The sequence below is a fragment of the Xenopus laevis genome, chromosome 4S (assembly GCF_017654675.1).
Source record: "Xenopus laevis strain J_2021 chromosome 4S, Xenopus_laevis_v10.1, whole genome shotgun sequence".
In the NCBI taxonomy this organism is placed as follows: Eukaryota; Metazoa; Chordata; class Amphibia; order Anura; family Pipidae; genus Xenopus; species Xenopus laevis.
Genome location: NC_054378.1, coordinates 23557953 through 23572947, shown reverse-complemented (window position 1 = coordinate 23572947; position 14995 = coordinate 23557953). Strand labels below are relative to the sequence as shown.

Here is a 14995-nt window from a genome sequence, read left to right as displayed (position 1 = left end):
CCGTTGGCTCTGGACCTTGCGTTCAAGAAAAATTGAGTGCAGACCGTAGCACTGGCAGGTGCAAAGCAGCCCTGTTCTTACCACTTGCTATAGGGCAGGTGAGCAAATACAGGGCCCCCTTGTGGACTGTGCCTACTCTGCATGTGTGAATGAATACAGAGACCTGCAGCAATTCTATGAGCAGAGCACAAAGAAAAACATGGTGGATTGTGGACCACTTTACATTCTACGCTGTGTCTGCTAAATAACCCCTGTTTGGTAAGGTGCATCAGGCTTGCTCTTTGCTGGCACAGGTTCTGCACCCCTCATCATGATACATAAAATACCTGATGTGTGAAAATAATACTTTCCAATTGTGTTCTCCTCTTTCAACAAATATGACTTAGAGTGGCACCAAGCATTGTTTTCTGCTCATGGTAAATTACTTTGTGTATACTGCAGAGCAGAACTAATGATTAGAGCACAAAAACCTGTGTATTTGCACTAAGTAATCCTGTAGAGTATACATCAGCTTATAACATGCACTAGTTATTCTTATGTGAATATATTATGAAATAATAACCCAGTAACTTCTAGTTATCCCACTAATTGAACCTCAATTTTAAATTTCATATTTTTTTGCATGCAATTTGTTTTGCGTAGTTCCATGAACCCAAAACTCATCTTTGCCTTGATTGTACATTTTCCTCCTTATGAAAATAAAACAGGCTGTACTATAAAAATATGAGTGTATAAATCCCAGTCAAGACCCAGATACTGAAACATGGGACATGGAAAAATTATTTGGTGCAAGTGCAGTTCCAAGCCCACAGAAAACCCACAGCCAGGTCAACGATCACTGGCAGCCAAAGCAAGTATGGCGGCAATCTGTGCATGCTAATACCATCCAATTACCTGCTCTCTGGCAGTGCTACTGGCAAACATCACACAACTTACATAAGGAAGGAGAGAACAAACAAGAAGCAGTAGTTATTGATACTTCAATGCTTTTTGTTCTGCAATTGCACCCTCCCTTTTTTCTCCAAAATGGGTTTGCCCTAAACTAGTGCCCCTAGTTGGGAGCCTGGAATAACCAGGCAAATGCACCCAAACAGGGTACTGGTTGCTCCAGTTTCCATATTAGTGATTATACATGAATATAGAATTTATAGAATTTTGCCTACCTGTATTTGTTGATTCTTGGCCCTGCAAACATAGATAGATTGCACTGGGACTGACAAAGATTTTTTAACCTGCCGATCAATTTCCTGACAGATGTCGGCCGAAAAATCATAAGATGTTGGATCGTTCGAATCCCACTAACCGCACGATAATTTCGAAGGATTGGTCGGACTTCGCTAAAATCGGTCGTTCGGCAAGAGAAATCTTTGCGTCTATGGGGACCTTTAGTCTGACCAGGTGACTGACATCAGGAAGCAGGATATCAGTATCAGGATGGTCTGCTGCCATAGTGTCTATGTGCAACATGCTCGGCTATCTATAGAAGCCTCATTCTAGTGTGCATGTTGAAAGGTGGCCATTATGGTATTAGACAGGATCCCCAAAAAGTTTAAGCCAAGGGCAAGTCCCATTACCCCATTCCACCGTAGATACACAACTTTAAACAATATAGGCATCTAATTGAGAGAGTATTTGTATCCAGTTTGGCCACCAATACACCAGGTCAAATTTGGATGAGGTGATTTGTCCTCTGGAGAAATGATCAGATAATAATAGGGTAATAAGTAGGTCTGTGGAGGGAAGATGCTGAAAAAGCAGCCTATGAAATATTCAAGCCTGTTTGATAGATACTGGCTGATTTGGCCTCATACACAGGCCAGTAAGCTGCTCACTTTGTTTGTATGGGATCACCAGCTTTTATCATCCCTCATATGGCCATCTTAAAAGGGTGGTTCACCTTTAAAAAACAAAAAACTCACCACTAAGGATCTCAGATAATGTAATTAGAAAAGTACCTTAGGAACTTTGTTCCAACAGAAAGTTAATTGATTAAAATGAGAGGTCTGCCAAGTTTGGGGGATGCTTCATGCAAAGGAAAAGTCTGATTGTCGTCCCCCTAACCTGGGGGCTGTGGGCGAATTTATTAAAACAGTCCTCTCCAAAAATTGAGGGGCAATCCACCCAATAAATGTCCGCTGAAACATTTACTCTGGTATCCAAACTTGGGAAAGTCTGAATGACATAATTACTTTAGTGAGTATAAGTAGCTGATATGGATTGTACAAGATTTACTTAAGCTTACACTAGAAGATCTGCTCGTTTGACAAGGTCACTAGACAAATGGATCTTTTCCCTGATATGCTCACCTTAAGTGAGGGATATCACGCTTAATCTGATCGTTGGCCGTAGGACCAAATGATCGGATTACAACAGGGGGAATAGGAGCCATCGGAGCTAGTTAATGCGATCCTTGATCCAACCGGAAAGTCAAAGCTGCTTGATCGAGAGCTGGATGATATTTGCCCATATATCAGTCGGATGGGTACTGTAATAAGGGCGACTCACCCTGGTGGTCTAGTGGGGGGACTGCAGGGACGCCTGCCGCCCCCTTGGCGGGGATGCCCGCCACGCAGTTTTCCTCCTCATAGTGATCCTCTCTAAGGCGCGTGCGCTGCGGATCTCTTCTAATTAAAGGCGCATGTGCACTGGCTTCATGACGTCAGCGCGCAATTGGCGCGAAATTCAAATGTTTAAAAGGGACATTCATGTGTAGAATCTATGCCCGTTATAGGATTTGTTCCTGGTGCTTCTGAGCTTTAAGCTAAATCTGTCTGAACCTGTTTTGATTCCTGTTGTGACCTCTGCCTGTCTCATTGACTATTCTGACCTCTGGATCCTGACCCTTGCCTGAATAACCACTACCTCTCCTGCCTAATCCTTTCTGATTGATATTCCGGTTTGACCCTTGCCTGCCTGACTAAGCTTATTCTCTGCCTGCCTCAACCCAGCCTGATCTGACTTCTCTATTGCCTAACGCCTTGTACTACGACCTTCTGCCCAAAGACTCTCGCTAACAGTCGTGCCCCTCTGCCTATCCAGAACCTCTAGCCTTGCACCTCTCGTTTAAGTCCTGGTGGCATCCAAGTAGCTGAGGGCTCCTCCCGAGGCCAAAGGCGGTCACACTACAGGTGAAGCACGAGCCCAGACCAGGGTGCTTGGCATTTGTTCTGGTGTTGGGTGCCAGGTACATTGGAGGGCCCCATACACGGGCAGATTAGCTGCCAAATCGGTATAAAGGAGCCAAATCGGCAGCTTAAATCTGCCCGTTTATGGCCACCTTTAGCCAGCATGCACTCTATTTGAGTAATATCACACTAGGGGACTGTTTTAGGGACATTCTAAAAGACTGTCTGGTATATAGACTGAATCATTTCCTTCATCCTTGATCCAAAAACTTCTGCACCCCTGTCAGTTTATGCTGGCCACATGTAGATAGTTCCATTAGCCAACAGTAGTTGCCCACAATCGACACCCAGTACTCTCTATACAATAGTCATAATTAAAGAGAGGTTATTGTGTCCAATTCTGAGAGGTGACCATGCAGTTTTAATTTTCAACAGCATAAATCCTCTTTGCTTCTGGGCAGGTGAGATACATCGGGCATAGCATACTTCACCTCACCCCATGTTACAAACTATGCCTGATGCCTGTGCTGATTGCTTTCCCATTGTGCTTTTTAAGTACCTTCTCTCAATAAATATATCTTGCAGAGGCGCTGAGGATTGCTTTCTGCTCATGGATTAGTATTTGAATTTGCAGCAGTGAAACTAATTGTTAGCACACAGAAACCCATGTTATTTGGATTGAGTAATCCTGTAACGTACATTGCACCTTATAATAATGTACAACATATTTATATGTCAACTGAACCTAACACAATATTCTAAAAATACTATATATATACTTTTATAAATAGAAGAATAAATATTCAGGGACATGAAAAACGTTATGCAGCAAAAATTTATTGGGGTGCTCCTGCACAAGAGTTTTTAAAGTGCTCTGTAGCATTTTCTGGCCAATTTATGCAAGGGAATCATAATTATATTAGAGAAAGTTGTGGATTTCTTTCTGTATCCGATATAAGTTTCCTCATGGCACTCATGAAATGTGTAATCAATTCAATACCTCCATCTCTCATTTCAAAGTTGGGTTGTCAAAAAAAAAATATCAACCTCAATTAAATCCAGTAATTGGGTATAATCTGATTTTACTGCCCAGAATCCCCTTATGTGAATGGCTGAATTTGCCTTTAAATAATACATTCATCATAAAGTAAGTATTTTGCAGACATGAACATTGCAAACAATCTCTAATTGGACTTAAAAGGGTGCTTCACCTTTAAGTTAACCTTTAGTATGTTGTAGAATGGCTAAATCTAAACAACTTTTCAATTGGTTTTCATTATTTCTTGTTTATAGTTTTTGAATTATTTGCCTTTTTCTTCTGACTCTTTCCAGATTTCAAATGGGGGTCACTTACGAATTTTTCAGAATTTCCACCTGAAAACTTTGGATTATTGCACGAAACCCAGTGCAGATCAAAAAAATATTTGGGACTTTTCCCATTGACTAGTGATGGGCGAATTTGGGGCGTTTTGCTGAAAAATTTACAAATTTCCAGCAAAATTCGCAAAATGGCCAGATATTTGTGAAACCATGCCGGTGTCAGTTTTTTGGACGCCGGCAAAAATGCACCAGCGTCCAAAAAAACGGCATATACAGATTTTACACATCATATTAATATAGACGTTTATTTTGGTAGGATGTCAAAAGAGCATTTTACTGGCTAAATAATTTGTATGAATCATCTGTAACGCATTTTTACACATTATATATACTTAAATATCACCTTTGTGATTGGTGTTTGTTGACCATAGAACTTACACAAATTATTTAAAAGAGAAAATATTTTCTACAGGTTGCTATGGTAATTTGGACCCCAGCAACCTTATTGCTGAAATTGCAGACATGAAAGCAGCTAAATAAAAACCGAAATAACCAAATAATAAAAAATAAAAACCAATTGCAAATTGTTTTAGAATATGACACTCTACGTTATAGTAAAAGGGAATATAAAGGTAAACTAACTCTTTAATGTCTCTCATACAGAGTAATTATGTCAGGGTTCCCAGGCTTCTGAAAAAGAAAAGGGGACACAATGCACCTATGAAAATGTTACCAGACCACACCCATTTTTTTTTATAAAGGATGTGGAGTACCGGACACCAACATGACTGAAAGAAATGGCAAATAAGGGTTCACTTTAGGAACTTTCTGTACACTGGGACGCGGTGTTAGAAAAGGGGATAAGGTGATTTACAAGTAAGGTACAAAGGCACAGCTTACTGCATGCCCATAACCCCCTTTCCCTGAATATCAAATTTAAAGTGTGTTAACCTTAAAGTAAGTATTTTGCAAAACAATAACATTGCAACAAAATCTATAGTTGGAGTTAACTGACAAATGGCTTAAATTTTTTTTATAATTTGTAGTTTTGTTGTGTATCAGAATATTACATAATTTCCTAGGATCTTTGTCTTTAAATCTGTGGTGCTTCAGTGGCCACTCTTGACTCTCTTTAATCTGAAGAAAATTTGAGCTAGATGTATCAACCATCTCCTTTGTACAGGTACAATTAAAGGACCTAGGTGAGCTCCCCTTCCCCATGTGGTACATCTGAGACTATGAGCTTCTTTGGTTCATATAATGTCCTATCTGTGTTCAGGCTCTGGTGAAAGCTTTCCTGTCTTCCCAAACACCTGAAAAACATATAAACCTCCAATTTGGGCTGTCAGATTGCGTTTTGAAGACCTTCCTTGAGATCTTGAATTTTGACCTGTATTCCATGAGGTTCCTCCAACAAACTTTATAAGAGGTCTCTTCATTGAAATACATACTGTATCTCCATCTGATATATACACACACATACATACTGTATATACTGTACATTATATTCCAAGCAAAGCCTATCTTCCTCCATTATTTTAATCTTTATACGCAGTGGAGTAACTAGATATTACTGGGCCCCACCGCCAATTATCAGACCCACAAAATGTTATGAGGTTGACTTGTTTTACCATCTTTTTGGTGGTTTTGTAGCCCCTTTAATCTCTCCTTATCTGTACAAGATGTATCTATTGCAATTCTTTACTTAGGATAGGAATAGGCTTTCTACATATTAAACATTGGGGCATGTTTACTAACATTGGAGATTAATATCTGGAGATATTTCTGGATATGTTGCCCATGGCAACCAATCAGCAATTAGATTTAAGCAGCCACCTATAAGCAAAGATCTGACTGGTTGCTATGGCAACATCTCCAAAAATCTCTCCAGATATTTATCTCCAATCTCTCTCTTCTCATTGTTGAACCAATAGGCAACTGCAGCCTGGGTACACATGCTGCAAATCAGAAAATCCATTTGAGAGGCCCCTTGTCTGGGGTTTTTATTCAACAGCCGGAATGGCTGGACAAATCATAGGCCTGGTAGAAAGAAAAAAACAAGACATTGGCTAGAGGGCAGAAATCCTTTAATTACTTAGGGGTAAGGTCTGGTTTAAACTCAGCATGACCACGGAGAATCAGGACATGGCCTAAAATATTTGGATTTCTGGTATTCAAAATGTTGGAAGTTATTAAAATTATAAAGAGCGGGGTGTAATATTACTGACATTTAAGGCCATATATATTGCTAGAGCATTCATTTCCCACTAAAGGGGATTTAAACCAAGGATGTGAATCTGATGCTTTTCATTCCACATTAGTGATGTGCAGGTCGACAAAAAGTCAACCCACACCCGACCCTAAACCAACCCGACCCTAAACCAACCCAACCCAGCATGGCCCCTTTATTTACAGAATCGCACCCAACCCACCCATCTCTGACATCACAAAAGGGGGCAGGATATGCATACTCCTATAAATAGAGGCTGTTGGAGGCGGAAGCCAGAAGAGTAAAGGTGGCCATAGACGCACATATAATTACATAAGAAAAAATGTTTGTATGATATTCTGTACGTGTATGGTGGGAAAGGAGACAACAATTGGGCTGGGCGGTAAAAATTTTGATCCGGTGCCTTTGAAGGTACCCATACATCGGCCATCGTTAGTGCTGAATCGTCAGATACAGGTAGAATTCTATTGTTTCTGCTTGTATATCTGATGATTCAGCTCTTCACGTGTGTATTGAAATAAACAATATTTTCAACCACTGCCTGGTTGCTAGGGAGAGAGACCTTAGAAACCAGAGAACTATTAAAGTGAAATGAAGATCTGTAGTCAACTAAAAAAATATTTTCCCAATAGAATACTTCTATCTGCCTCAGTGATTTTATAGCTGTGTCTCACTGGCCATTGCTAAACTACCATTCCCAACATTCTTTATAATAACCAGCAGCTGAGGTGTAGCTCATTTCACGGCTGGCAGGCCACCAGGGAGATCTCAGCAAGGCCATCATGGGTAGGAATGGGGGAAGTCCAATCAGGGACCCCATGAGATATGATTGTGGCCTTGGTTCTGTGTCACATGTAGCTCACATGTGATTGGCTGATACAGAACCACCCTCTGTGCCATTACCCCAAAGCTGTATGTTACTGGCAGGGGGGTTAATAAGGAAACAGACCCTCGGGAGTCCCAGGAGAAAAGAGGACCCAGTGTACATCCCATCAAATACCAACAGCCCTAAATATAGACACGAGAGTGCACTGAGGGAAACTGGGGGCCAGTGACTCTGAGAATCAAAATGCAAATGCAGTCGCTGCAAGTCTAATCCCAGTCTCTAGCCATGTGATCACAGCTGCATATAAACTGGAAACATGCAAACTTCCAAGGATACTATGTCTAGCTATGACTATTATAAGCCATTATCTGGTTGCTAGGAGGTGAGAGCCTTTAGCAACATGAAGCCTATTAAAAGTCAAACATACAGAGCTGTCAAATAAAAAATCTAATTCCTAATAGAATACTTCTGGCTCACTTGGTGTTGATACTTGTAGTTGTCCAGCCATTGCCAGACTACAAGTCCCAGCATTCCCTGTGACAAGCAGTAGCTGAGTTGTAGTTCAGTTAACAGCTGGTGGGTCACCAGACAGAGGAGATCTAAGCAGGACAACCATCAGTGGAGATTGGGGAGTCTAGTCAGGGGCCCCATGAGTTTTGATGATGACCCTGGTTCTAAAGCTGCTTAGGTTTGGGGTTGATTCTGTTTCATTAAGCACAAGTTTGACTGGTCACATGTCACATATGTACCTGAGCAAGTGATTGGCTGCCAGTGACTGAGGTGCCATGACTTAGCTCAGTATGACATCACTCCCAGGGAAGCTCTGATTGGATGAAAGTTGCCAGGGAAGTTAACTTGAGGGCTCAGGTATGGATGGCAGTTATTTCCGTTCAGGATTCAGAGGTAAGTGGAACTACTACCGAATCTGGGGGGGGGAGATTACATATTACAAAAGGGGAATTAGGGATGGTTTGCCCCACATGATTTATGGAAGCTTAGGGGAGTGAGGACAAACCACCCAAAACTACCCCTGGTACCAAAGCTCTCAAAATTGACCCCCATTGCCTGCTGTTGTATGTATGCCTGCCTGTGTGTGGCCAACATAAGAATCCCAATCACAACAATTCATTTCTATGTCTATCACCCACACCCAAAAAGGGTTTTTAGCTATTACTCTGTAAAGTCCCCCCTACATGTGCATTTGGTAACCAGGACCCACACTTGGGTGGCAGGGGTGTCCAGGGTCCTTGATTGCCCCAACATTTTGTATCTCTCCTAATCAGCTTCATTCTATTAAATCTGCTACTGATTTGTGTGACTGGTTATTTATAGAGGGGCAAGCATATTCAGTAGTGCAGTACAATTGGGAATTGGAATAGTGAAAGGGAAAACCCAGTATATACAGATATATATGGCAGAGAGGGCTCAGCTCACTACTTCTCCTCTCTATTTTTCTCTCTCCATAAAGCAATTTGCGATTTTTCGAGATTTTTGAGTTTTTCATCGAATTGTCAGCAACTTGAAGAAGACCATTTTTTTAATTTTACATCAAAGGCAGAAGGATAACAACAACTTGCCCAACCCATTGAGGATCATCTGGAGGAAAGTAAGGATCCTGCATTTTCCTTCTGTAAAATGTTTTACAAAGTAGATGAGGCTGAAAAAAGACACATGTCCATCAAGCTCAACCTTCTTGTGTAACTGCTAGCAAAACCTTACTGACCCTAAAGCTAAACCTGTGCTTCTCTATATACAGCTGAACTACAATTCCCAGCATCCCCTATGATTTGTAACTCTAAGGCAATGTGTATTTCATGTTCCTTGTATATTTATTGCTACTTTTGAACTTTTATTAAGCCTCTCTTTAGTTCTAAATGCCAACTGTGATTTGACGTCTAGGGTCCCACTCATCCTACCAACTGTCAAAAGCAACTGTTAAAAGCAACTGTCACTAGCATCAGCACTAGTGTGGATGATACAGTAGAACCCCCACTTTAAATGCCCTGATTTTAAGTTTTCCCTTATTTTACATTGTTATTGTGTGGTCCCACCTGTATTTTATGCATAATACATTTCCCTGATTTTACATTTTACTTGATTTTACATAATTTTTTTCTGGTTCCCTGAAAAATGTAAAATGGGGGTTCTACTGTATATAAGAAAGGGCTGCAATAGAAACAAAAGTAGCAAATGGCAGAAGAAACAAATGCATAGCATTAGGAATTATTGTGTTATGGTGCAGGAGCACGAATCATAGCACAGCTGGTTATGGGAAGCAGGCACATTGGGTTTATGCAGCGATCTCTGCATTAATAGGACAAATTAATCTCAATGCATGATGGGATCTGTAGTCTTATCACAAGCCAGCCAAGATCATGACATTATCCAATACAATTCTAACTACCTTTTTTGGCAGCATTTTTCCCCCTTATAATATGTGTAAGGTATCACTCTTGGCTGTAGACATTGCCATGTTGCTCAATATAGTTTTAGATCCAGACATTATTCAATATTCCCATATATTTGTGAGCCAGGGGCTTAGAGACACCAGGGCAGGACTTAGTTTGCTTTACACAATTCTAGGGGTAAACCTGCAGCAAATAAGCACATACCCCAAATAACACTAACTGGCCACGTAGGTGGCATTATTACAATGTGTAATTATAAATGAGAATAAGGAAAAATTTAAACAGGAAAAAGGAAGAGTTGAAATGTTTTGTTTGGCCACTCAAAGACTTTTGCAGTTGCTGTTTAGTTGCTATAGTTTAATTACCATAACAACCACACACCAGTTTGGAAATAAAATTAGTACATAAATAGATGGGCTGAAAAGAAATAATACTAGTACTGGTTTAAACCAATGGGGATAAGAAGTGTGAAAATGTCATAAAATGACTACTTTGCCCATATCAACTTCCCTTTCCCTACCGGCTCAGATGTGTAGCAGTGAGGTTACAGAGAGGTGCCTGTCTTGAGCTTGAAGTTTACCAGCAGCTACAAACAGTTGTATTCTTTATCTCCACTGAAGCAGCCACTTATACCAACCTTTTTTTTCTCATACAGGAGTGTCAAGATGGGTGCCGGACATTCTAACATCTTGCGTCGGCACCGGCATTCTGAGGTAAGGCAGATGGAAATATCAAGCTGTCGCTTTATGCCTGACGATTAGAGACCTTACCAACAGATAGAAATGAAAATTCCTCAGATTATAATAAATATTTCATAAACCCATTTGACAAACAGTTTTTTCTGATGTTCATGACAAATATCATGTTTCATAGTAAGTTAGGTTGAAAAAAGACACACATCCATCAAGTTCAACCTTTTGACTTTTTTCGCCAGTTGATCCAGAGGAAGGCAAAAAACCCCATTTGAAGCCTCAGAGGGGGAAACAATTCCTTCCTGACACCAAAATGGTGATTGGTCTAGTTCCTGGATCAACTATGAGCTATCTCCCATAACCCTGTTTCATTCACTTGCTAAAAAGCCATCCAACCCCTTCTTAAAGAAGGAAAGTCTAAAATAAAATAAAGCTTTAATTGTTGGCCATAAAATGTAAATATTATTACCAGCAAGCATTTCTTCATTCCGTTTTTCGTTCATTCTTGCGCTGTAATCGTTTTTCAAATAAGTGGCAAGCTGCACAGAAACGGATGTCTTTGCTCCAGTCCATAAATCCTTCCAATCAGGGCACACGCATGCGCAATCCGTCTAAGAGTAGCCCTGCGCAATCGCACTATGATCTCCCGTCTTCCTGAGAAGAGATGACTTTGGGTCACGTGATCTGCCCATTCGTCATCCCTAAACTCTCTCTCTCTGCCTGCCTGCATTTACTCCACCTTGATTGATGTTCCCCTTTGCCTGGTAACAAAGCGAAGCTTTGAAGCGAGCATAGGAACAGAGGACACGCAAATATACCCAGCGTTCAGGTCTGTAAAACATATTGTGGCACTTACAGGCTTATTCAAAGAATATGCACTATAGATGCGACACCAATGCTTATCACTGTGTATCGACATATGCGCGCTTGTTTGGTTACACCACAGGGTCACGGAAGAGACGCTTGCGTACTAGAGACAAAGCGCAGGGAGGCAATTTGAAAATGGTCTCGCCAAAGCTTACACTATAGAAAAATTTTGGAATGGAAGTGCACAAAACTGTAAGGCCATTGCAATTTTCAATGCAGCGTTTCAGGAGGGGGGATAATGGCAAAGAGAAAGAGGGAGGTTATTTTTTTTAACTTTCCATCTCCTTTAAAGCTATCTAATGTATCAGCCTGTACCACTGATTCAGGGAGAGAATTTGACTGTAAAAAAAACCCTTCCAAAAAATTAGGAGGAAACTCTTTTCTTCTAATTGGAATGGGTGACATCATTGTTCAATATTCAATATCATTTGCAAGCACTTAACCATTGTTTCTTAATTGTTTCCCATTCTCTATAGACTGTCGACATCAAACAGTCTCTTGATGCTTGTGAGCCCCAGGTAGGTGTCTCTCTTTCAGAAATGAAGCAGGAGCTGGTGAGAGTCATCCAGAAAGAGATGAAGATAGCAGCAGGGGCCGAAAATCTGTACCATGCCACCAAGGACAGAAAGACCAGAGCCCTGATGAAGGAGCTGAGGAAGAGCAGTAAGAAGAGGCTGAAAGCCCTTTACTCCTCTCTCCTCAAGCTCAATGAAGAGATAGTTCGGAGGGAAGCAGAGCATGTTCGAGGTGAGTCACAACAGGCGGCTCTAGCCTCTTTTCTATTGGCATTATATGGAGTAACGTGTGTCATCCTAACATCCCATCCACTACCCCTTCATGGACATTAAACTAAGCCCCACAGAACTATAGATGAATTTTATGGCTTTTGCATGTACTTTTCAAACCACTGATTATTAATAGCATCTTACCAAATCAAAAAACATCCTTAAGCCTTAGGTTCAAGAAAGTTTTTATATTTGAAAATTCATTCACTATGTTTATTTACTGTCTCTTTAGATGCAGCAGTGGAGACTGCTAGTGACACTGGTGTAAACCTCCCAGCAGAAGAGGTCAGCGCACCTGAGGTTCAGGTTGTTTCAGAACCTGCCAGTGATCCTTTCCAAGTGAGTATTTTATACTGATGCCATTCATTTCTTGGCCAGAACATAAACATTGCTTTTTTGCCACATTCATTCATTGCACAATTGTCCCTTGTTTGCAGCATCAACATGATGAATCCACTGAAGAACCAGTGCCAGAGGTAGACGAGGTGCCTGAAGAGCCATCGGAGAGGTGAGGATATTGTGGAGTTTATTAGAGACCAGATTAAATCCCTACCCCATACTTTCATCAAATAAAATCTTCACAATAACGGGATTATTCTTCTTATTAAAGTAAAGTATTAGATTGGCACAGAAGAGGACAGATGGTCATATGCACCTGCACTTTGGCTGGGAGATTACACAATACATAATTCAGTAGCACAAAGCCACCTATGAATTATGGCTATGGGGTGCTGTGCTATTGAGGATTATGGAGAATGAATCGGCTAAGGGTAAAAAGAAACGCAAAATAACAAACTTACTTTTCCTTATAGTGAGAGATCTGTGGATGAAGAAAACATCAGCCCAACTCCACCTGATGCAGCAGAAGGATGTCCACTGGCAGTGACAAAGGACCCACAGTAAGATGCAACCTGCACATGATGATACTATTAACATTTCATTTGAAATAAAAATGAGTTTCACTTTGGGTATTTCTTTTTCAGGGCTTTGCAGTTGACCAACTACACACTGCAAGATTTCAACCAATGTGGTTTCCTAGGCGAGGGCGGATTTGCCAAGGTAATATTAAACTTAATCCATAATTAGGATGACTATTGGCACATGCAAGAACATCAGCTAAACAGTTAGTTCTGTTACCTTGCAATGCTGGGGGCAAGTATGGATCGATTCTTGCAGTTCTCTGAAAGGGGTATGGATGTTCTGCATGTATCTTCCTGCATTTCCTGAGATTCTCTCTTATTCCAGGTTCTCCTTGTTGAACACGCGGCAACCAAAAGATCCTATGCCCTGAAAATCTTGAAAAAGGAGAGCATCACCTCCTCAAGGGGCATTGAAAGGTCAGTTTATGGAAATGATCATTTTAGCATGGTTGGCTTTGTTACTTACCCATGTCCCTTGTTTTGACAATGAATGCTTTTAATATTCAGGATCTTGCTAGAGAAACGGGTTGCTTTCGCCGTTGCTGACCACCCTTTCATTGTGGATATCCACGCCACCTTCCAGTCAGAATACCATCTATTCTTTCTGATGGAGTACGTTGCTGGCGGCTGCTTAAAGAGTTACCTGCAGAGGGAAGGTGCATTTGAACAACCAAGAGCTATGTAAGTACAAATTAACCTTTACCTAGAGTCATGCGGGTGCCATTCATACAAAGTAAGTAGTATATGGGGTCTGGCTCCTTGTTTATCTAACAAAGGCAAGAGGATGTAAGAAATAAACATTATTTGGAAATACATAACACATTTATTTAAGCGGAGCTGCATGCAGAACATACCATGATAGTAAGTGGGTCTCTTGACTTACAGCGAGCCAATAATATTTAGACAGAGATACACTAACAAATATATGACTATGTATTCAACAACCTAATGATGGGAGTCTCTTTGCAGGTTCTATGCTGCTTGCACGCTGATGGCCATTTCGTATTTACATGAAAATGACATCATACACCGGTAAGTATATTTATTATTTTCATGTATATGAAACATTTTGCAATATAAATTGTAAGGGAGCAATACTGCTAAACATATCAGACAAATGAATAGAAGCCAATATTAATATCCCCTATAGAGCATGACCACAAGAGCAAGAGAACTTCAGCCTTGTGCTTTTAAAAGGCCATGGATCTACTTAGTGACTTATAATATCCTTATATTTTACAAAATTAATTGTATTATTCACGTTACATCACTAATTATTTCCCCTTTTGTCACAGTGTCCCAGATATGTTGTACTTTGCTAACTTTTGCTGTTGTTTTACCACAGAGATCTCAAGCCGGAAAACCTGCTCTTAGACAGCAGCGGATACGTTAAATTGGCTGATTTTGGGCTGAGCAAAGACGGTAAGGATTCTAATAAACTAACACATCAAAAAAAGGTTCAGTTTCATATAATGTTATTGAGGTTCATGAAGTGACTGACATTTGTACTTTCATATTATGAGAAAGTGAGAGTGAACTTTTCCTACTAAGTTATGCTTTAGCAGAGCAGATTAAAGGAGGAAAGAAAAGGTGAAATCACTGGAGGGTGCCAACTGTTAGGCATATCCCCCATTGATTAGTATCACGTAATGATGAAAAGAAAGCTGAACAGTTACTGTATGTGTCTAATGTGGCCCAGCAACTAGTGGCCAACTACCTAAAAGGTTAGAGAGACAAAACATAGTGATTTGTGTTCTGGCTGTTACCTTAGACATCTGTTTACTCCAGCTATTATGGATTACATTTTTTGGCTGACTATATT

General features: G+C 40.5%; 1 protein-coding gene across 13 annotated transcripts in view; it reads right to left on the bottom strand.

Moving 5' to 3' along the window:
• LOC108702811 (phosphatidylinositol glycan anchor biosynthesis class U protein) overlaps positions 1–14995 on the bottom strand; it is a 149474-nt gene that overhangs the window by 113573 nt on the left and 20906 nt on the right. For 9 of the 13 annotated variants that reach the window (XR_005960846.1, XR_005960840.1, XR_005960839.1 and 6 more), the window contains exons 3-5: positions 13391–13816; positions 11071–13164; positions 10547–10674 (exon numbers count right to left, since the gene is read on the bottom strand). The gene's annotated coding sequence lies outside the window, so the exon portion shown is untranslated. Of the gene's footprint in view, positions 1–10546; positions 10675–10998; positions 13165–13390; positions 13817–14995 lie in introns of those variants that run through there. The other 4 variants (XR_005960850.1, XR_005960849.1, XR_005960847.1 and 1 more) reach the window with 4 other exon arrangements.